Raw genomic sequence first — 21,218 nt, forward strand, 5'->3', positions numbered from 1 at the left:
AACCCTCCCTCTCCTTCTCCTCTTTTGAAGCTCACTCCATCCGCCTCTTCTACCCCATCCATCTCCGCGTCACTGTCATCTACCGCCCCCCTGGCCCCACCTCCCTCTTCCTTGACAACTTTGCTAGCTGGCTTCCTCACTACCTCTCCTCCGATCTCCCCTCGATCATTCTCGGTGACTTTAATATCCCCATCGACAACCCCACCTACCCTGCTTCCAGCAAACTGCTCACCCTCTCTTCCTCCCTTGGTCTCACCCAATGGACCTCCTCCTCTACCCACTGCCTTGGTCACTCCCTTGATCTTGTCTTCTCCTACCTATGTAATCTCTCCGACTTCTCCATCTCTCCCTTTCCTCTATCCGACCACCATCTCCTCTCCTTCTCTCTCTCCTCTTCTCCTGCTCCCCTCCCCCTGCCCAAACCTACTCTGTCCATACGCAACCTCGATGCTCTTGACCCTGCCTCTCTGTCCTCCTCTCTCGATACCCTCCTTTCTCCCCTTTCCTCCCAGGCCTGCCCCAACCAGGCGGTCTCCCTCTACAACCACACCCTCACCTCCGCTCTGGACGCGGTCGCCCCTGCCCACTCCGTCCACCCCCGCTGCTCCAAACCCCAACCCTGGCACTCCAAATTTACCCGCTTCCTCCAAAAATGCTCCCGTTCCGCCGAACGTCACTGGAGAAAATCCCGCTCCCTGGCTGACTTCCTCCACTTTAAATTCATCCTTTCATCCTACAGCTCTGCCCTCTCACTCGCTAAACAATCTTTCTTTAAATCCCTCATCTCTTCCCAGTCCTCTAACCCCCGCCGCCTCTTTGCCACCTTCAGCACTCTCCTGGCCCCCTCCCCTTCCCCCACCACCTCCTCCCTGACTGCCTCTGATTTCGCCTCCTTCTTCTCCTCTAAAATCGAGGCCATCCGACTTGAAATCTCCTCCTCCACTCTCTCTTCCACCCCTCCCACTCTTCTGTCCTCCCCCCCCCAACCACCTTCTCCTCCACTCCTTCCGTCCCACCACTGGCGAGGAAGTCCACTCTCTCATTTTATCCTCCCCCCCCACTACCTGCCCCCTGGATCCCATCCCCTCCCACCTTCTTCGCTCCCTTTCCCCCACCACCTGCTCCCACCTCGCTCACCTCTTTAATCTCTCCCTCTCCACTGGCATCTTCCCCTCCTCCTTCAAACATGCTCTCGTATCCCCCATTCTTAAGAAACCTAATCTCGACCCCACTTCTCTCTCGAACTATCGCCCCATATCTCTTCTCCCTTTTGCCTCCAAAATTCTTGAGAGGCTCGTCTGCAACCGTCTCACCTCCTACCTTTCTGAATACTCCCTCCTTGATCCTCTTCAGTCTGGTTTCCGCCTCCTCCACTCCACTGAAACTGCCCTGGCTAAAGTCACCAATGACCTCCTCTCTGCAAAAGCCAGGGGCCACTTCTCCCTTCTCATTCTCCTTGACCTCTCTGCAGCCTTTGACACCGTTGACCACCCCCTCCTCCTTCACACCCTCCAGTCTTTCGGCCTCTCCGGCCCAGTCCTGTCCTGGTTCACCTCTTACCTTACTCACTGTTCCTTCTCTGTCACCACCTCTGGGTCTCTCTCCCCCCCATCCACCCTTCCAGTCGGGGTCCCTCAGGGCTCTGTTCTGGGACCCTTACTCTTCTCTCTATACACCTCCTCCCTGGGTGAACTCATCAGTTCCTTCGGCTTCAGTTACCACCTTTACGCTGACGACACTCAACTATACCTCTTCTCTCCTGATCTCTCTCCCTCCCTCCTCTCTAGGGTGTCCGCCTGCCTCTCTGCCATCTCCTCCTGGATGTCCTCTCGATTCCTCAAACTTAACCTTGCCAAAACTGAGCTCATAGTTTTTCCTCCCTCTCATACCCCATCCCCTTCTGACCTCTCCATCACTGTCGACAACACCTCTATCTCCCCTGTCCCCCAACTTCGCTGCCTTGGTGTCATCCTCGACTCCTCTCTCTCCTTTGGCCCCCACATCCTCTCTCTTGCTAAATCCTGCCGCTTCCAGCTGCGCAACATCGCTCGCATCCGGCCCTTCCTCTCCCAAGATGCCACCAAATGCCTTATCCACTCTCTGATCATCTCCCGCCTGGACTACTGCAACCTCCTCCTCACTGGCCTCCCCCACTGTCATCTCGATCCCCTTCGATCCGTCCTTAACGCTGCAGCTAGGCTTATTTTCCTCTCTCGCCGCTCCTCTTTTGTCTCCCCCCTCTACCTAGCCCTTCACTGGCTCCCATTCCCCTTCAGAATCCTCTTTAAGCTCCTCACACTCGCCTACAAGGCCCTCGCTAACTCCACTGCGCCCTACATCTCCACCCTCCTCTCTATTCATGCTCCATCCCGCCTTCTCCGTTCTGCCTCTGACCGTCGCCTCTCTTCCCCCCTTATAACCTCCTCCCATGCGCGTATCCAAGACTTCGCCCGCGCTGCCCCCCTCCACTGGAACAAGCTCCCTCCCTCCATCAGAACTTCCCCTAATCTGTCCAGCTTCAAACGGGCCCTAAAAACCCACCTTTTTCTTAAAGCCTTTCTGTCTCCCACTTAACTTCCTACCTTATCTTCTGCCTCTGTCCCCCTACTCTCCCTCTCTCCCCTGCGTCTCTCTGTCTGTCCGCCCCTCCCCTTAGATTGTACGCTCCTCTGAGCAGGGCCATCTCTCCTCCTGTTTCCACCACTTCTAACTCTGCTCTCCAGCTACTTAGCCCTCCTCCTCAAAGGTCCTCCACCCCACGTCCACTTTCGCTCCCTCCTCCCCCCTGGGGGTCTCCCTGTCTTCCGCGCCCTCCTTCTTGGGCCCCGTCATTTGCGGATCCTCCCTCCCCCTTCCCCGCCCTCTCTAGCTGTGCATTGAGCTTACTGAGTTGCTGTGCTTACTGTTTACTGTACTGTGCTGTCTCCCATTGTATTGTGATTTTGTTTATCTCTGTACGGCGCTGCGGATGCCTTGTAGCGCCTTATAAATAAATATTAATAATAATTAATAATGGTGCTAGAAGTCCTGAAAGTCAGGAGTGCTGGGACATATGTCACGCTCCGGCGAGCGGGCACTACATCCTTGTGCCAATGGTGTACACAACAATGCAGGTTTTTTTTCTGTGGGAGGGTGGCCTAGCGCTTTTCACCTGCTAGCCATGCCCCAATGATGCATAGCTACGCCACCAATTGTATGAACACACACACAAACACACTCAAACATTTTACATGCTCAACTATAAGGGGGGCCCCCATGAAGTTGTTGTACCGAGATCCTGAATTCCTCTTGGCAGCCCTGGGTGCAAGAGGTATATTCCGCAAAAGCTGAAACCTGTGCCCATTAGCGTGGGCACAACTAACAGGTTTAGAGCCACTGAAAGAGGTGCGAAGACAATGGAGGAATGGAATCAATGGGCAGAGAGCCCATGGATGAGGTGTGCAGTATAGCCGGTAAGCAAAAGTTATAGGTAACGAGCACAGGAGGAAAGAGGGAGAACAGGCAAATAGTTGACACATGAGGGTGAGTCTGTAAGGGACTCTGAGGGCAAGAAGCAAGAGTGGTAGAGATGGAGGATGAAATAGGGTGAGGTATACTACATGGAGAAATGGTTAAATGGAGGACTGGTAGGCTTTTATAAACAGGTGGTTTTCAATGAACATTTGAAGCTATAGAGGCTAGGGGATGGTTTGATAGAATGATGTTTGTTCCAGTGGGGGTGGGGGGTCAACACAAGAGAGATCTTGGATGTTGTTGCCACAGGGTAGGAAAGGCGACGGTCATTGGCCGACTGGAAAGGGCAGGGGGGAGTATGTATGGAGATGAGGTTGGAGATTTAGGGAGCCATGGAGTTGGAGAGGCCCTTGTACATGAGGGTGAGGAGTTTGAAGAGGATTCTGTAGAGGTGTTATGGCTCACGCCCCAGGTATCAACTCCTAAAACCGCTTCAGAGGTCTTCGCCTATAGCAGCCGCCTTTGCCGTAGAGCTGAACTTGTTCACAGGTACTCGGATACCCCCAGGTTTTGTTCTATAGTAGTAGGAGCTGATAACCTGAGATTGTAGCGCAGGTGATTACAAAGAGGAGGAACCTCTGGCGGAAGGTAGTACAGTCTCACAGCACTACAAGGCCCAGGCTTGATGGACTGAACACACGGGAGATCCGAGTCTGAATACAGGCAAAGGACCTGGGTTACTGATGAAATAACAGTGTCAAGTATCCAGGCAAAGGTTTCAGGGTCACAGGCAATTCAGCGGTGTCAGAATTCAAGCGAGAAATCAGGGTCACAGGCAAACCAGCAATGTCAAAATCCAGGCCAGGGGTCAGCAACAGTGATACAGAAAACAACAGGAATGCAACACCAGGAGAAGTATGCTTGGGAGCAGGGACTATAACCGGCAGTAAGGCCCAGTCCTCACTGCCTTAAATACTTTGATGGACAAATCAGAAAGGAGGAGGACAGGGCTGACAATCAGCCTCAGGAAACTGCTAATTAACTACTAGCTTAGAACTAGCATAGGTCATATCACAAACCAGGAACATGTATGAAAATATAAATGACAGATTAGAATCATGCGAGAGCTCCCCCTGGAGTTGGAGGATGTCCCTACACCCTCCTACTCTATGCCACAAACATAACAGTGCATTGTAACTAATGCACGTGCTCGGCTGCTATCTTACGCCAGGAAGCGACGTACCGCCGCAGCTTGTGACAAGGGGAAGGGGAGGCAGATGTGGAGTATTGAGAGATGAAGATAAGTCTAGCTGCAGCATTAAGTATAGATCGAAGAGGAGTGAGATAGGCCAGTTAGGCGAAGGTGACAGTAGTCAAGACGAGAAATGATCAGTGAGTGGATAAGAGTTTTGGTGGCATCCTGGGAGAGGAAGAGTCTGATACAGACGATGTTGCGGAGGTGGAAGCAACAGTATTAGGCAGAGATTGAATGTGACTGGTGAAGGGGAGGGAGGCGTCAAGAATGACACCCAGACAGTGGAGTTGGGGAACATAAGATATAGTGGTGTTATCAACATTGACAGAGAGGTCAGGAGGAGAGTAGATTCTTGATGAATTGAAGACAATGAATTCAGTTTTGGCCATGATAAGTTTGATAAAGTGTAAGGACTCCAGAAGAAGATAACGGAGAGGCAACTGGACACCTGAGAGGAGGGAAGGGGAGAAATCACAGTAATGGCGCGAAGGGTGTGGAGTAGGATATGGTGATCCTCAGTGTCAAAGGCCTCTGGAAAATGCTTGGCAAAATGAAAAAACCCTGGACAGATGAGGCACATTAGCTCCTGACTGGAGGACCCAGCCCATAATGGAAAAATGACAGTCGCTAGGTCTATTTATAACCTGTGACTTTCCCATGATTTCAGAGGGGAAGTCCCAGGTTATAAATAGACCTAGCAATAAGGTTAAAGTGTTTGGGGGATGGGGGGTTCATTGGGAGGTTTAGGCTAAATGTTTGTGAGGTTTTTTTTGTTATTATTAACTATTTTGTGCCAGAACCAAGTTCAGCGGCTGCCGCTGGCATAGCCCTTTGAATGTCAACATTGTGACTGTCGACATTACTATTGTCGACAGTCACAATGTCACCATTTTAAACATGTCGACAGTATGATATTTTGATGTCATCAGTATAAGTGTCGCCATATTCACAGTCGCCATATTGTAGCAAACCTGTTTTTTGAGGTGATGCAGTGTTAGATTTGCACCACACATATTGGTTTGAACATTCTGCCAAACCAGGGCCGTCTTTCCCATTGGGCACAATGGGCAGGTGCCCGGGGGCCCTGCAGCCCAGGGGGGCCCATCGGAGGCAGCAAAAAAATAAAAACCTGGAAAAAAAAGAAGAAAATACTTACCTTGCGGTCAGCTGGTGATCCGGCTCCCTCCCTGGTCTCCTCCTCCATCGTGCTCGCAGCGCATGTCGGGCGTGACATCATCACGCCCGCCCGACATCCATTGCGGAGCGTGACAGAGGAGGAGACCATGGAGGGAGATCGCCAGCTGACCGCAAGGTAAGTATTTTCTTCTTTTTTTTTCCAGGTTTTTTTTTTTTGCTGCCTCCGATGAGCCCCCCTGGGCTGCAGGGCCCATATATATAATCATTTTTAATTTTTTTTGTATATATAGGGGCCCCGGTGCACTGCTGTGCCCGGGGGCCCAAGATGTTCTTAAGAGGGCCCTGTGCCAAACAGCTCTAGTTTGGTCTCTTCTTACCACAAAACCCTTCCCCACTGGGTCACTTTCATGTTGGTTTGCTTTTTTGGCAAACTCCAGATGTTCTTTTCATGGTTCATTTTTATTAATGGTTTTTTTTGTGCCACCCTTCCATACAGGCTGGTGTTATGATATGGTTGATTGGTACACCTTTACTCCAGGTTATCTACTGAGCTCTGTAGATACTTCAGTGATTGTTGGCCTCTCTGTGTCTTCTCTCAGCCTTCTTGTTGTTTGTGCATAGAGTTTTGAAGGCCAACCTTTTCTATACAGCATCTGGGTGGTTACATGTGGTTTCCACTTTCTGATAAATGAACCAGCAGTGCCAACTGGGACATCCAAGAGAACTAGATAGTGACATAGGTAACTACCAAAATAAACAAAATGTTTGACTAACCGACAAATAATAATATATAGCCTACTGGGCTGCATACAGTATATGTAGTACAGTCATGTCCAAAAGTTTTGAGAATGAGACACGTATTGGTTTTCACAAAGTTTGCTGCTTCAGTGTTTTTAGACCTTTTTGTCAGATGTTGCTATGGTATACTGAAATAAAATTACAGACATTTCATAAGTTTCAAAGGCTTTTATTGACAATTACATTAAGTTTATGCAAAGAGTCAATATTTGCAGTGTTGACCCTTCTTTTTGAAGACCACTGCAATTCGCTCTCAATCAAATTCTGAGCCACATACTGACTGATGGCCACTCATTCTTGCCTAATCAATGCTTGAAATGGGCCAGAATTTGTGGGTTTTTGTTTGTCCACCCGCCTCTTGAGGATTGACCACAAGTTCTCAAAGGGATTAAGGTCTGGGGAGCTTCCTGGCCATGGACCCAAAATTTTGATGTTTTGATCCCTGAGCCACTTAGTTATCACTTTTGCCTTATGGCAAGGTGCTCCATGCTCTCATGCTGGAAAAGGCATTGTTCTTGGATGGTTAGGAGAAGTTGCTCTTGAAGGATGTTTTGGTACCATTCTTTATTTATGGCTGTGTTCTTAGGCAAAATTGGGAGTGAGGCTACTCCCTTGACTGAGAAGCACACATGAATGGTCTCCGGATGTTTTACTGTTGGCATGACACAGGACTGATGGTAGCGCTCACCTTTCCTTCTCCGGGCAAGCATTTTTACAGATGCTGAAAACAATCTGAAAGGGGACTCATCAGAGAAAATGACTTTACCCCAGTCCTCAGCAGTCCAATCCCTGTACCTTTTGCAGAATTTCAGTGTGTCCCTGATGTTTTTCATGGAGAGAAGTGCTTTCTTTGCTGGCCTTCTTGACATCAGGCCATCCTCCAAAAGTGTTCGCCTCACTGTGCGTGCAGATGCACTCACACCTGCCTGCTGCCATTCCTGAGCAAGTTCTGCACTAGTGGTGCTCCGATCCCACAGCTGAATCAACTTTAGGAGACGGGCCTGGTGCATGCTGAACGTTCTTGGGCGCCCTGAAGCCTTCTTCACAACTATTGAACCTCTCTCCTTGAAGTTCTTGATGATCCGATAAATGGGGTTGATTTAGGTGTTATCTTACTAGCAGCAATATCCTTGCCTTTGAAGCCCTTTTTGTGCAAAGCAATGATGACTGTTTCCTTGCAGTTAACCATGGTTAACAGAGGAGAACAATGATTTCAAGCACCACCCTCCTTTTAAGGCTTCCAGTCTGTTATTGTAACCCAATCAGCATGACAGAGTGATCTCCAGCCTTGTCCTCATCAACACTCTCACCTGTGTTAGCAAGAGAATCACTGACCTGATGTCAGCTGGTCCTTTTGTGGCAGGGCTGAAATACAGTGGAAATGTTGTTTTTGGAATAAGGTTCATTGTTATGGTAAAGAGGGACTTATTAAAAATAAATTAAATTGCAATTCATCTGATCACTCTTCATGATATTCTGGAGTGTGCAAATTATATTATGGCATTCTGGAATATGCAAATTGGCATCATAAAAACTGAGGCAGCAGACTTTGTGAAAAATAATATTTGTGTCATTCTCCAAATTTTTGGCCATGACTGTATTTTATCTACCTTAGCAAGATAAATTGTCTGGGAGTGTAACACTCCGGTCCCATAAACGGGTACCTGTCTCGTTACCTGCACCTCATTGATCTGGAAACTGGCATGTTATAGCGTCAGGCTCAATTCAATCATTCAGCTACTGTTAGATCTGCGCAGGTGCAAGGTCTGTTGCACTTCAGGGCATCCTCCCTCTTTTTCATTGGCTAATTGTTATTGGAGCACTATTTAAACCTCCTGGATTCATCTGCCTGATGCCTGTTCTTCAAGCATTGTATTGAACTATCACTGCTCCCGTACCTCTTTTATCATCTCCAGAGTACTTCATCGTGACAGCCTCGGTTCTCTCATCGCTACCACTCAGAGCCGCTACTACATCTGTGACTCATCAGCTGTTACCCCGAGTTACCTCCGATACTTCAGTCTGCTCTCAGCTTGTGGCCTGTATTGAACTATCGCCGCTCCAGTACCTCTATTACCAACTCCTGAGTACACCATTGTGACAGCTTCGGTTCTCTCACCACTACCTTGCAGAGCGCCTACTACTCCAGTAACTCATCAGCTGCTGATCTTCAGCATATATTGCTATTGTCTTTTCTCTACCACTTACCTGTGGGTTCCATCGTTACTTCCTGTATCACCTGGCTCCTCCACATCGTTCTGCTGTTCACTCACTCACGGGACTGCAACCTGCAGGTTTGGTGCAGCTAAGACCATACTTCCTCGCGGGGGTTCCTGGTGAAAACCACCTACCTGTTAGACTCCACACCCGTGGGTGGGCCTAGCTATGTTCAGCAGAACCTGGGGATCTATTTCCAGTATAGCCATCCGTGACAGGGAGGCATTGACACAGGGGCACTTGGTGATTTGGCAGGAGACACAGTGGTGAAGACAAATCAACTTGTTGATATTTCACGTACTTGAGAAGTATTGAGGCAATGTTACCATGGAAGACCAAGGGAAAAACCTCTCCATCTACAGAAAGTGAGGTCTTGGGCACTCGAAACAACCTATTTCAAGTGTAAATAAAAATGGGCCAGCAACTTCTGCTAGTGCTAGTTGGTGTATGGTGCATTTTCTTGTCAGGTTCATCATCCTTAGAGGGTAAAGTGAATGTCAATATATACAAATCACTCTAATCCTACTATGTAGTGATTGCAATGAAATATTCCACAATGACAACGCCATACACTAAACACAAGTAATCACAGAATGGTTTGAGGCGCATGAATTTGATGTAAATCATCCATGCCATGAACATCTCATTTACCAGATCTCCATCTAATTGAACAATCACAAGAAAGTCTGAAATGACACTTGAGAGCATTTTTCACCACCATGAAAAAAACTCAGCTGATGGGATATCTTATGGAGGAATGGTTGTATCATTCCAGTAAAATTCCAGACACATCTAGAATTTATGGTATCCCCACTCCCTCCTCCCCACTTCCTAACCCACCCAGGGCCATTGACAACATTATGGACCCCCGGGCAAAGCAGTGCACCGAGGCCCATATATATATATATATATATATATATATATATATATATATATATATATATACACATATACATATATATATAAAATCACTTTTTTTCCCATATGTCACGAGCTGCATGAACTAGCAGCCGGGCGTGTACTTTAGGTTCTGTGCTCTGTTTTTATTCTTGTGGCATAGATGTTAGAGGGTGTAGGGACATCTTCCAACACCAGGGGTAGCTCCATATGATTTAAACTGGTTCACTTATATTTTTATACATGCTTCCTGGTTATGTTATTACCTATGCTAGTTCTAGCTAGTAATTAATTAGCTGCCTCCTGAGGCTAATTGTCAGCCCTATCCTCCTCTGTCCTGATTGGCTCTTAGGACTATTTAAGGCAGTGAGATCTGGGCCTCACTGCCGGTTATAGCGTCCAGTTTGCCTGTCAGCCTAACCTGCTCCTGCTCCTGCATTGTATTAGTGAATCCTGTTGGACTGATTGCCTGGATTTAGACCCTGCCTGTGTTTCTTGTGACCCCGATCTCTTGGGTGTTTACCGACCTTCTTGTTTGCTCGTGACCCTTGACCTCGGCCTGTTTACTGGATCTGCTGTCTGCTGCCAGCCCTTGACCCTTGCTTGGACTCCACTTCGCTTGCCTGGGTTCTCCCTAGTCGGTACACACTTCACGACCCTCTGCAGCTAAGTCTGTTCCCACCACTAGGGGCTCCAGTGAACACCTGACTAGGGTTCCTAACATTATAACCAGCCAAAACAGAAATTCCGGAGACAAATTCAATGGAGGAAAGCGGAAGCAAATCGTCTCCATTTCAAGTTCTGGCTGGCCATGTTGACACCGTGTATTAAATGATCTAGCGATTGGCCCAGCGTTTGTCAGCTCAAGAAGAGGCCTCCAGAGACCCGCAACCTCAGGAAGCCTCCTCTGGCATATCTCCAGAGCCGAAGTTAAATTTGCCTGATAGGTTCTCAGGAAACAGGTCCGTTTTTCTCAACTTTAAAGAGGGTTGCAAGTTATATTTCCGCCTGAGACCGCGCTCTTCTGGTTCCGAACAGCAAAAAGTAGGAATTGTTATCTCCCTACTCCAGGGCGACCCTCAGTCTTGGACTTTCTCCCTTTCACCAACAAGTCCAGCCTTACAAACCGTGGATGCCTTCTTCCAGGCCTTGGGGTTGCTATACGACGACCCAGACAGAGTGGCCTCAGCTGAATCTCATCTCCGGGCATTAAGGCAAGGACTTCGTTCCGCTGAGGAATATTGTGCGGAATTCCGGCGTTGGTCTACTGATTGTGCCTGGAATGATCCGGCACTGCGGAGTCAATTCAGTTTGGGCCTTACCGAGCAAATTAAGGACTCTCTTGTTCAGTATCCTGTAACCGCCTCACTTGAAGATTTGATGCAGCTTGTCATTAAAATTGACCGTCAAATTAGAGAGCGGAAAGCTGAACGTGAGTCATCAATTCCTCCTGGCTCATCACCCAGTTCCGGTTCTCCTTTGCTGGAGACCCCTGAACCCATGCTGCCGGGTGTTTGTCGCCTGCCTCCGGAGGAACGCTCCAGAAGACGCTCACTAGGCCTTTGCTTGTATTGTGGCCAATCAGGTCACCTAGTGCGTTCCTGTCCTAGCAAGGCGGGAAAACGCCTAGACTCAAGTGCTGGAGAAGAGGTGCGTTTGGGTTTCTACGTAATCTCTTCGGAAAACTCTCTGCTAGTCCCTGCACGCTTAGCCTTCGGACATCGTTCCACTGACTTGTCGGCCTTCCTTGATAGCGGTGCAGCAGGTAACTTTCTGGATATTCTGTTGGCTCAAACCCTTGGAATTCCTGAAGTCAAATTGGATTCGAGCATCACTGCCTGCGGTTTGAATGGCAATCCCATGGTTGGGGGACGAATACTTGCCAAGACTCCATTGGTCTGCTTATCTGTAGGCGCTCTCCATACTGAAGAAATTACATTCTTCCTGATCACTTGTCCCTCCGCTCCTTTGATTCTGGGGTATCCATGGCTGCAAAGTCATAATCCCCTTATTGATTGGAAAAGAGGGGAGATCATCCGTTGGAGTCCAGAGTGCTCTACCTCTTGCTTGATCCTGCCTCTCAGAACTCTGCAGCCTAGTCCGGAACTGTTGCCTGCACCCTACCAAGACTTCAGTGATGTGTTCTGTAAACAGAAGGCTGACTCTCTCCCTCCTCACCGGGACTATGACTGCGCTATCGAGCTTGTGCCGGGTTCAAAATTGCCCAAAGGGCGTCTGTATTTTTTGTCTGCCCCTGAAACGCAAGCCATAGAACAGTATGTGGAGGAGAACCTAAAGAAAGGATTCATCCGCCCCTCCAAATCTCCTGTAGGTGCTGGATGTTTCTTCGTTGCCAAAAAGGACTGCAGTCTGAGACCCTGCATCGACTACCGTGGGCTGAATGAAATCACAACTAAAAATACTTATCCGCTGCCCTTGATTTCTGTTCTGTTTGACCAGCTCAAGTCTGCCACCATCTTCTCTAAGATTGACCTGCGGGGCGCTTATAATCTCATCCGCATCAGACAGGGAGATGAATGGAAGACGGCCTTTAATACCCTCTCTGGGCATTATGAATATTTGGTGATGCCATCTGGATTGTGTAACGCCCCAGCAGTCTTCCAAGATCTAATCAATGACATCTTACGAGAATTCTTGGGTAAGACCGTGGTGGTGTATTTAGATGATATTTTAATTTATTCTCAGTCCTTATCCCAGCACCGCCAACACGTTCGGGAAGTTCTGGAGAAGTTATGTCAACACCATCTTTACACAAAATTGGAGAAGTGCGAGTTCGAAGTCCCCAGGGTGGCCTTCTTAGGCTACATCATTTCTTCTTCTGGTTTCTCCATTGACCCCAGTAAAGTCCAAGCAATTCAGGACTGGGTTCTTCCTACTAACCTCAAAGCGATCCAAAGGTTCCTTGGCTTCGCCAACTATTACCGGAGGTTTATACGTTCTTTTTCTTCTTTGGTGGCTCCTATTACTGCCCTCACCTGGAAGGGCGCAGACCCAGCTAATTGGTCTTCGGAGGCGTTGGCAAGCTTTTCTGCCCTTAAAGTCGCCTTCACATCTGCACCCGTTCTCAGGCACCCAGATCATTGTAGAAGTAGACGTCTCAGATGTAGGAGGAGGCGCAATTCTCTCTCAAAGAGATCCTCAAAGCAACAAATTGCACCCATGTGCATATCTGTCCAGGAAATTCTCATCTGCTGAAATTAATTATGATGTTGGGAATAGAGAGTTATTGGCCATCAAGTGGGCCCTCAAAGAATGGCGGCATTGGTTAGAAGGAGCATCTCACACTATTACCATCTTCACTGACCATAAAAACCTTCAGTATATTCAGACCACCAAAACTCTAAATCCTCGACAGGCCCGCTGGGCTTTGTTTTTCAACTGGTTCAACTTTCTAATCACTTACCGTCCAGGATCAAAGAATATCAAGGCTGATTCCCTGTCTCAGAGTTTTTTGGCATCCCATCCTCAGCCTCCTGATCCGCAACCTATAATCTCCTCGACTTCCATTCATGTTGGGCTAACTCAGGATCTTCGGGCTACACTCCGCCACTTCCAGAAGATTGCTCCAGCTCAGACTCCTACTAATAAATTGTTTGTTCCGGTTCATCTGAGGAAGTCTGTCCTTATTGAATGCCACGATAATCGCTCAGCAGGTCATCCTGGAATCCATAGGACCATAGAATTACTTTCCCGCTGGCTTTGGTGGCCCACCTTGTCTGTCGATGTGGAAAGGTATGTCCGTGCCTGTCCAGAATGCGCCAGGAACAAATCCTCCAGAATCCGTTCTCCTGGTCAACTGCTACCCTTGTCAACTCCCAACAGGCCTTGGACCCATATTTCCATGGACTTTATAGTCGACCTCCCATTGTCCTCAGGTCATAGCACCATTTGGGTAGTCGTTGACCGATTCAGCAAGATGGCACACTTTGTTCCCTTACCCAAGTTGCCAGATGCAAGAAGTTTGGCCACCTTGTTCATCACTCATGTCTTCCGTCTCCACGGCCTCCCAGAGGACATCGTCTTGGACCGAGGGTCCCAGTTCATTGCACAGTTTTGGAGGTCTTTCTGTAATTCCCTCGGAATCAAGATCAGTTTGTCCTCAGCTTACCACCCTCAGTCAAATGGTCAGATGGAAAGAACCAATCATTCATTGGAACAGTTCCTGCACATTTATGTTTCCAAGTTCCATGATAACTGGTCCTCTCTCTTACCCTGGGCAGAGTTTTCTTACAACAATTCTTGCCATTCTGCAACACGTACCTCCCCGTTCTTCTGCAATCTCGGGTTCCACTCGAAAGCCAACTCTTTTTCTTCTGCTGTTACCGTTGGTGATTCTGGGACACCTACTATTATACCCCGGTTGAAGTCCATCTGGAAGAGGGTACATTCACGCACTATGTCAAGCCTCCCTCAGATCCAAAACCTTCGCTGATCGTCACCGTGGTCCGTGTACATTGAAAGTGGGGGATCAAGTCTGGTTGTCCACACGGAACATCAAATTGAGGCAACCCTGCAGGAAACTAGGGCCCCGATACATTGGACAATTTTCAATTGAGAAAAGGATAAACCCAGTGGCGTTCAGGCTTAAACTACCACCTTCTTTAAAAATACCCTGCACATTCCATTGCTCTCTTCTGAAAAAAGCTGTCTCTCCTAGCACGTTCAGTCGGCCTTCTTCAAATAGGCCTCGGCCTCTTTTTGTGAATGGAGAGCGTGAGTTTATCGTTGAAAAAATTCTGGACTCAAGGAAAGTTCAAGGGCAGGTCCAGTTCTTAGTCCATTGGAAGGGTTACGGCCCAGAAGAGCGAACATGGATACCACAGAAACGTCTCCATGCTGAGAGACTCATAAAGGAATTCTTTAAGAAATTTCCCACTAAACCAGGGTGTCTGGGTGCCTTGACCCCTCCTCAAGGGGGGGGGGGGGGGGTACTGTCACGAGCTGCGTGAACTAGCAGCCGGGCGTGTACTTTAGTTTCTGTGCTCTGTTTTTATTCTTGTGGCATAGATGTTAGAGGGTGTAGGGACATCCTCAAACACCAGGGGGAGCTCCATATGATTTAAACTGGTTCACTATTATTTTTATACATGCTTCCTGGTTATGTTATTACCTATGCTACTTCTAGCTAGTAATTAATTAGCTGCCTCCTGAGGCTGATTGTCAGCCCTATCCTCCTCTGTCCTGATTGGCTCTTAGGACTATTTAAGGCAGTGAGATCTGGGCCTCACTGCCGGTTATAGCGTCCAGTTTGCCTGTCAGCCTAACCTGCTCCTGCTCCTGCATTGTATTAGTGAATCCTGTTGGACTGATTGCCTGTGTATGACCCCTTGCCTGGATTTGGACCCTGCCTGTGTTTCTTGTGACCCCGATCTCTGGCGTGTTTACCGACCTTCTTGTTTGCTCTTGACCTCGGCCTGTTTACTGGATCTGCTGTCTGCTGCCAGCCCTTGACCCTTGCTTGGACTCCACTTCGCTTGCCTGGGTTCTCCCTAGTCGGTACACACTTCACGACCCTCTGTCAGTCTGCAGCCAAGTCTGTTCCCACCACTAGGGGCTCCAGTGAACACCTGACTGGCGGAGCAGACTCCGGGTTGTGCTGTATCGGCTAGAGGGGTTCCTAACACCATATATATATATATATATAATGTGTGTGTATATATCACATGTTTTATGCACTGGTCAGCCGTCTGCGTCCCTTGAAATAATAAAAAAAAAAACTTAACTTACCTTTAAATCGGCTTATTCTCCGATGCGATCCTCTTCACTTTTCTTCCGAGTCACTGTTGCTGCCTGCTGATTATAGTTGTTTCTGCGTGGGGGACTCCTCCGTGCTGCCCTCCGAGATGACGTCACACCCGACATGCACTGCGAGCACCGCACGGAGGAGAAGACCAGGGAAGAAGCCGGATCGCCAGCTGACCGCAAGGTAAGTATTTTCTTTTTTTTTTGCAGGATTTTTTTTCTTTCAGCGTTGCCTCAGACGGGCCACCTGGCCCGCAGGGACCCCGGGCACCTGCCTATCATGTCCAATGGAAGAGACGGCCCTGGACCGACCCTACTTCTCTTCCTTCACTCCATTATCTGCAGATGAAGTCTGCACCGTTCCGCAACCTTCTGTCCTCCTCACCCCCCTCCATGTGTCCACATGAACCCATCCCCTCCCACCTCCTCCACTCCCTCTTTCCTGATCCCACCTTGTCCACCTTCTCAACCTATCTCTCTCCTCTGGAACCATTTCCTCCTTCTTTAAATATGCTTTTGTTATATTTTTTACATAGTATATCTGTGGTAGAAGGGTTAAATAAACACGTCGTCAGTGCTAATTTATTTTGTTTATAAACTTATGAAGATTAAGAAATCAGTGATCGTTTTGAATCAGTTTCCCACTATAATATAATAGTAAACATATTTCCTGTGAATTTCTTATATATATATATATATATATATATATATATATACACACACACACACACACATACATACATATATATTAGCAAAAATTGCTAACTATTAATAAAAGAACAGTATTAATAGGAGTATTTGTGTATGTTTTTGACATCAAGTTACATTTCTTTTGGATTAGATAAGATCTCTCAAATCAGTCTTACTGCATAGTCAAAGTGATTTCCCTAGTTCCTTTTCAATAGCCTTCAACAGAGGGCAGGGTCGTGCTAGGAGTTCTGCAGTGAACTGGTATGACGCAGAGAGATGCTGATGTTACTACGGATACAGGATATAATCAACATCTCCACAGCTGCAACCACACTGAACTGCAAGTGCTGAGCGGACGCTACTGTGGGTTCAATAAGTTTCCTAGCTCAGAAATTCTCAAGGTGTGCTGTGAGGGTTACCCAGGAAGAGGTAAGAATTTTATAAAACCATTCCCTGATTTCTTCTTTGGCATTTAACTCCACGTTATATATTTGGGCTTCTCTCATCTCTGCAGTCATCTGCTGCACACAATAATAGTAGTATGGATTTTCAAGGGTGTCATCCAGTGTCCACAAACTAAAGTCGTTTTACAAGACAAAAAAAAGCCAGTTTCAGAAATTCATCCATACCTGAGAATACTCTTTACTGTGCCTAATAATTCATGATTTTTTTACAATATTAGGGAGTGGACAAATGACCAATCAAATGTGCCTATAATGTGTGAGACTGATTCAGTTTTTTCTGGCAGTCAAAATGTATTGTGCAGCAAAACTCTATTTTAGACAATATTTTATTGCCATTGATAGTTATCTGAAAACATTAAAAAGTGGACTCTCATGGCTTCTTTATTGCTGCAAGTTTACTTAATTGTCCACCAAGAGCATTTTAAGATTCACGTTCAGTTCCCAGTCTTTGTCTGCAACTACATTTGTGTGATCCTCTAGAACAGGGGTCGTCAACCCCTGGCACGCAGACCACTTCTGTCTGGCAATCTGGAGCTCGCCGGAGATCCGCAGCTGCTTCACTAAAGAAGCTGAAGATGGCCGAAACGGGCAGCAGCTCAGTTTCATTCTTCTTCAGCTGTTTTAGTGATGCAGCTCCCAGGTTCTGTTGTGGAACGAAAGATGCTGACTCCAGTGAAGTATGAAGGATAACATGTAATGGGAGCACAACTATGAGGGATAACTGGGAGCACAACTATGAGGGATAACTGGGAGCACAACTATGAGGGATTGCATCAGGTCAGGCCATCTTGTGGCTCTCCAGGTGTTGTGACACTACAAGTCCTAGCATGCTTTGCCAGTGGATAACCTGCTGATAGCTGGCAGAGCATGCTGGGACATGTAGGTTCACAACACCTGGAAAACCACAGGTTGGCCAGGCCTGAATTACATGTACCGGGGGCACAACTGTGAGGCATTACATGAATGTTTATTTGTTGGTTCTATTGCTATTAATGCTATAATGATAGTAGCATGATAAAATAAGAAATAAGTATGTGTGTATATATATATATATATATATATATATATATATATATATATATATAAAATAATATATACTTATACAATTGGCACACCTAAGTTTGAAGAGATTTTTGCAGGCGCACTGATTAGAAAAAGTTTGCTGGCCCCTGCTCTAGAATATGGTCATGATATAGATAATAGAAACATTACAAATTCCAGCCTGCTTCCACTTTAGGACTAACCTCTTTATTGATTTTACATTTTCTGTTTTTCTCCTAAAAAATCTGCTTAGATTGTCTTTCTTTATTATTGTTTGATATGTCTTAAATTTATCATGAGTCATGTGACATTGAGACTCTATTAATTATACCTTTGAGTATTTGAATGTTTTTTATAACATTGTTTGAAGTGTGCCTAAGAATGTGCATTTACACAAAAGTGCAACTGGTACCTATCTAGCAAAAAGGCTGTGCTTCCACCCAATAAACACACAAACGTGCCTTCTCCCTTCACGTCATGTCATTTCATACTAACAAAAACCTGATGCATTGGTAAGCCTAATCCGCATTTAGCAAAATACCCCACCAGATGCTCCCATAGTGGACCTAAATCTATGGAATTTCCTTAAAAACTGGGAAATTTGTACAAAGGCATGTGACATCACAAAAATACATTTGGGCTGCATTTTTGTGCTTTTATAAATTACCCTAATTGTGTAAATTAGTAGTGTATAAAACACTGAATTAACTGACAATATTTTGCTCTTACAGCTTACAATACATTAGGGAAGTAATTATGTTAGTTTGTGCACAGATTGATTAGGGCACCCATAATTGCCACCTGAGGTTGCACTACACACTAAAACATGACATGACACAATTTTATTTTACACAGCATACATAAGAAAACACTCACTTCAAACTGTATCCAGGACATAGAGTAAGAGAAGTATTGATGCTTACTTAAGGGGTCTATTTATGACCCCAGCGCTGTAGCTCTAATAATGATGTACCACTGCAATGTATTATTCCTGCTGCTGCTCTGGGAGCCCCAATGTAGAAGTGTAAACTCCCCTCTTCATCAAGGTCTTCACTGGTAGCCTAACGCTACCGGCGAATGGAGAAACTGCTATGCCGGCATTGTGGCTCCACCAATTCTTAAATAGACCCCTAAGATTCAGATAAATGGTGGACAGAGAAAATATACTTAGTAAACTTAAATGAAAAGAGGCCATACCATAATTCTAATGTGTTGCAAATACACATCTTCTGTACAGCTTGGCACATTAAAATAAAGCATACTGATGTTCATAATTATATGTTTCTAGAAAATCTGTATTGACAGATTTACACCAAATTGTTTTTTTTGCTTCAATAACTGTGAAGCAAACCAATATGCGTACTTTGCTAACAAATGTGTGCTAATTGCAAATAATAGTTATATCGTGTTGCCGCGCTGGGGGTGGGGATAGGTATTTAAAATATGTGGATAGTTCTAGAGAGGGGTCTTGTCTTTCCTCATCTCTAAATCACAGTGTAAAAATAAATCTCTCCAGTAATTGGGTGCTGCATGCAAAAGCAAGGAGTATTTGCACTTCCACCCCTTACATCACAAATGGTTTGTCCAATAAGGCTTAGCTGTGTTTGCTCCTAAGTCCAATATACATACCTTTGTCCGGATTTAGCAAATTTGAGCATCATACCCTATTCTGTTACTCCTAAATTTGTACCTATTAGTGAACTATAACTGTAAGATGGGACACAAACAAGATTTGTAACACACACAGCTTCTGCTGTAATGTCTGGTGTATGAGACATTTCACCTGCCCATTTCCACTGTTGGACTACCCCCTTTATTTAATTTACTTGGATTATGTGTAAAGTTTGGAAGTTGGTAGAAATAATTTTAAGTTGAAAGAAAGGTATGACTTATTTGGCAAGTAGGGATGACCTTCAAATTACACTCTTTAATTACTCCAATTAGGACCTCACTGCACAGTTCCAAGTAACCCCCCCTTTTCAGTGAGAAGCTGGACAAAAACAGCATTTGTGGTATTGTTTGCTGTATTCAACGTTTCAGTGTAGTTGTGCACACCATCATTTTTATAAGGCTTTCACATGATGTACACAAATACGCCATTTATTAACTAAAGACATTTAAAATAAAGTATATTTTCTTTCTGAAGTTAACTTATAATGTACAGAAAAACGTATATTAACATGTATTTATATGGGCAGAAGTTTTCATCTAGAGACAAGAGCAAGACAATGCCATCCGTGGCCACTTGATGGAGAGAATTTACTGAACAAAGCATCTCTCAAGCAGAGTCCCCTGTTTTACGCAGCAAGGAGACTAATAGAAAACATTTGTGGCTTAATGGCTTCTCCACAAAGATGTTTGATTTTTGAGTGGTCATATTGACATATACTTTTCTGCAGATGACTATGTAAACAAACATATAGGCATCAATGGGTGTCTGTTACAGATGTACTGTATAGGGCAAAATTACAGTACAAATTGTTTATGATCCCACACACCTGCTTTTACACCATTTGTATCTTCTGAGAAGAAAGTAATTTACAACAGAAGACAATTTACAACAGAATGGAATGTATTAGCTCTGTGTATATTAGATGATGCTAATGCAGTATCTCCTTGATAATTAAAAAGGTTAATGGTGCTTGCTATTCATGGCTTTTCTTCTGTACATTCCTAGATGTAAACACGCAGTATCCACAAGGGAATTTGTACACCAGAAAAGATTAATCATCAGAGAGTCAATAGCAACAGAAACCAAGAAACCTTTAGAAGCTGAGTCATTCCACTACCAATCACTTTTATATCTTATTATTACCTATTTACCTATCTGTGTTTGAGGGCAATTGTTAGAGGTGACTGGTTCCATGGCAAGAGTGTAGGATGGAGTCCCTCAACAGGTAAAAAAGAATATCAAAGCGATTTCAATAGTGTGTTATAGCTGAATTTAGTAAACAATGTTTATTTAATTTTTTAAATGAATCATATTTATTTTAAACTTACATAATGGAAGAAAATTGTACGATACCACAATATTAGGATGTACAAAATCCTTTTTATGTTTGCTGCCATCTTCACAACCACCAAGAATAAGGCAATTAGCCAGAGGTAACATCATGCAAAATGTTTTTTTTTATTCTATATTTATTTTCCCTATTCCCTTCCAGATGGTTTGTAGGAGGCTGAAGGCAGAGAGCATTTATATACATATCATTTACTTTGTTTTACCACATAGGGGTATATTTAATTAGCTCCGTAGATCGTGGTTACGTGGCAGCTGCACATTACATAAGGTAATACGGTACCACAACAACGCAGATTTACAGAGCTTAAACGTGATCTCTGGAGTTCACTTAATATGCCCCATACTGTAAAAAACAAAGGCCTGAACCGGTCTGTACATTTGGGAACGTCTATAAATATGTAACTCATTTAATAATCTGTTCATAAAACAAAATCTAATTTTAAAAAATCATTAAACACATGCATGCTGGTGGTTACCTTAA

The 21,218-nt window shown here is 45.6% G+C and overlaps 1 protein-coding gene across 2 annotated transcripts in view; it reads left to right on the plus strand.

The window, feature by feature from the left end:
• The first annotated feature begins 16,450 nt into the window (after positions 1 to 16,450).
• Positions 16,451 to 21,218, plus strand: part of CAPS (calcyphosine) — a 36,055-nt gene continuing 31,287 nt past the window's right edge. The window contains exon 1 of one of the 2 annotated variants that reach the window (XM_075204654.1): positions 16,451 to 16,639. The gene's annotated coding sequence lies outside the window, so the exon portion shown is untranslated. The remainder of the gene's footprint in view (positions 16,640 to 21,218) is intronic. The other variant, XM_075204655.1, reaches the window with a different exon arrangement.

Source organism: Mixophyes fleayi, chromosome 1 (genome assembly GCF_038048845.1).
Source record: "Mixophyes fleayi isolate aMixFle1 chromosome 1, aMixFle1.hap1, whole genome shotgun sequence".
In the NCBI taxonomy this organism is placed as follows: Eukaryota; Metazoa; Chordata; class Amphibia; order Anura; family Limnodynastidae; genus Mixophyes; species Mixophyes fleayi.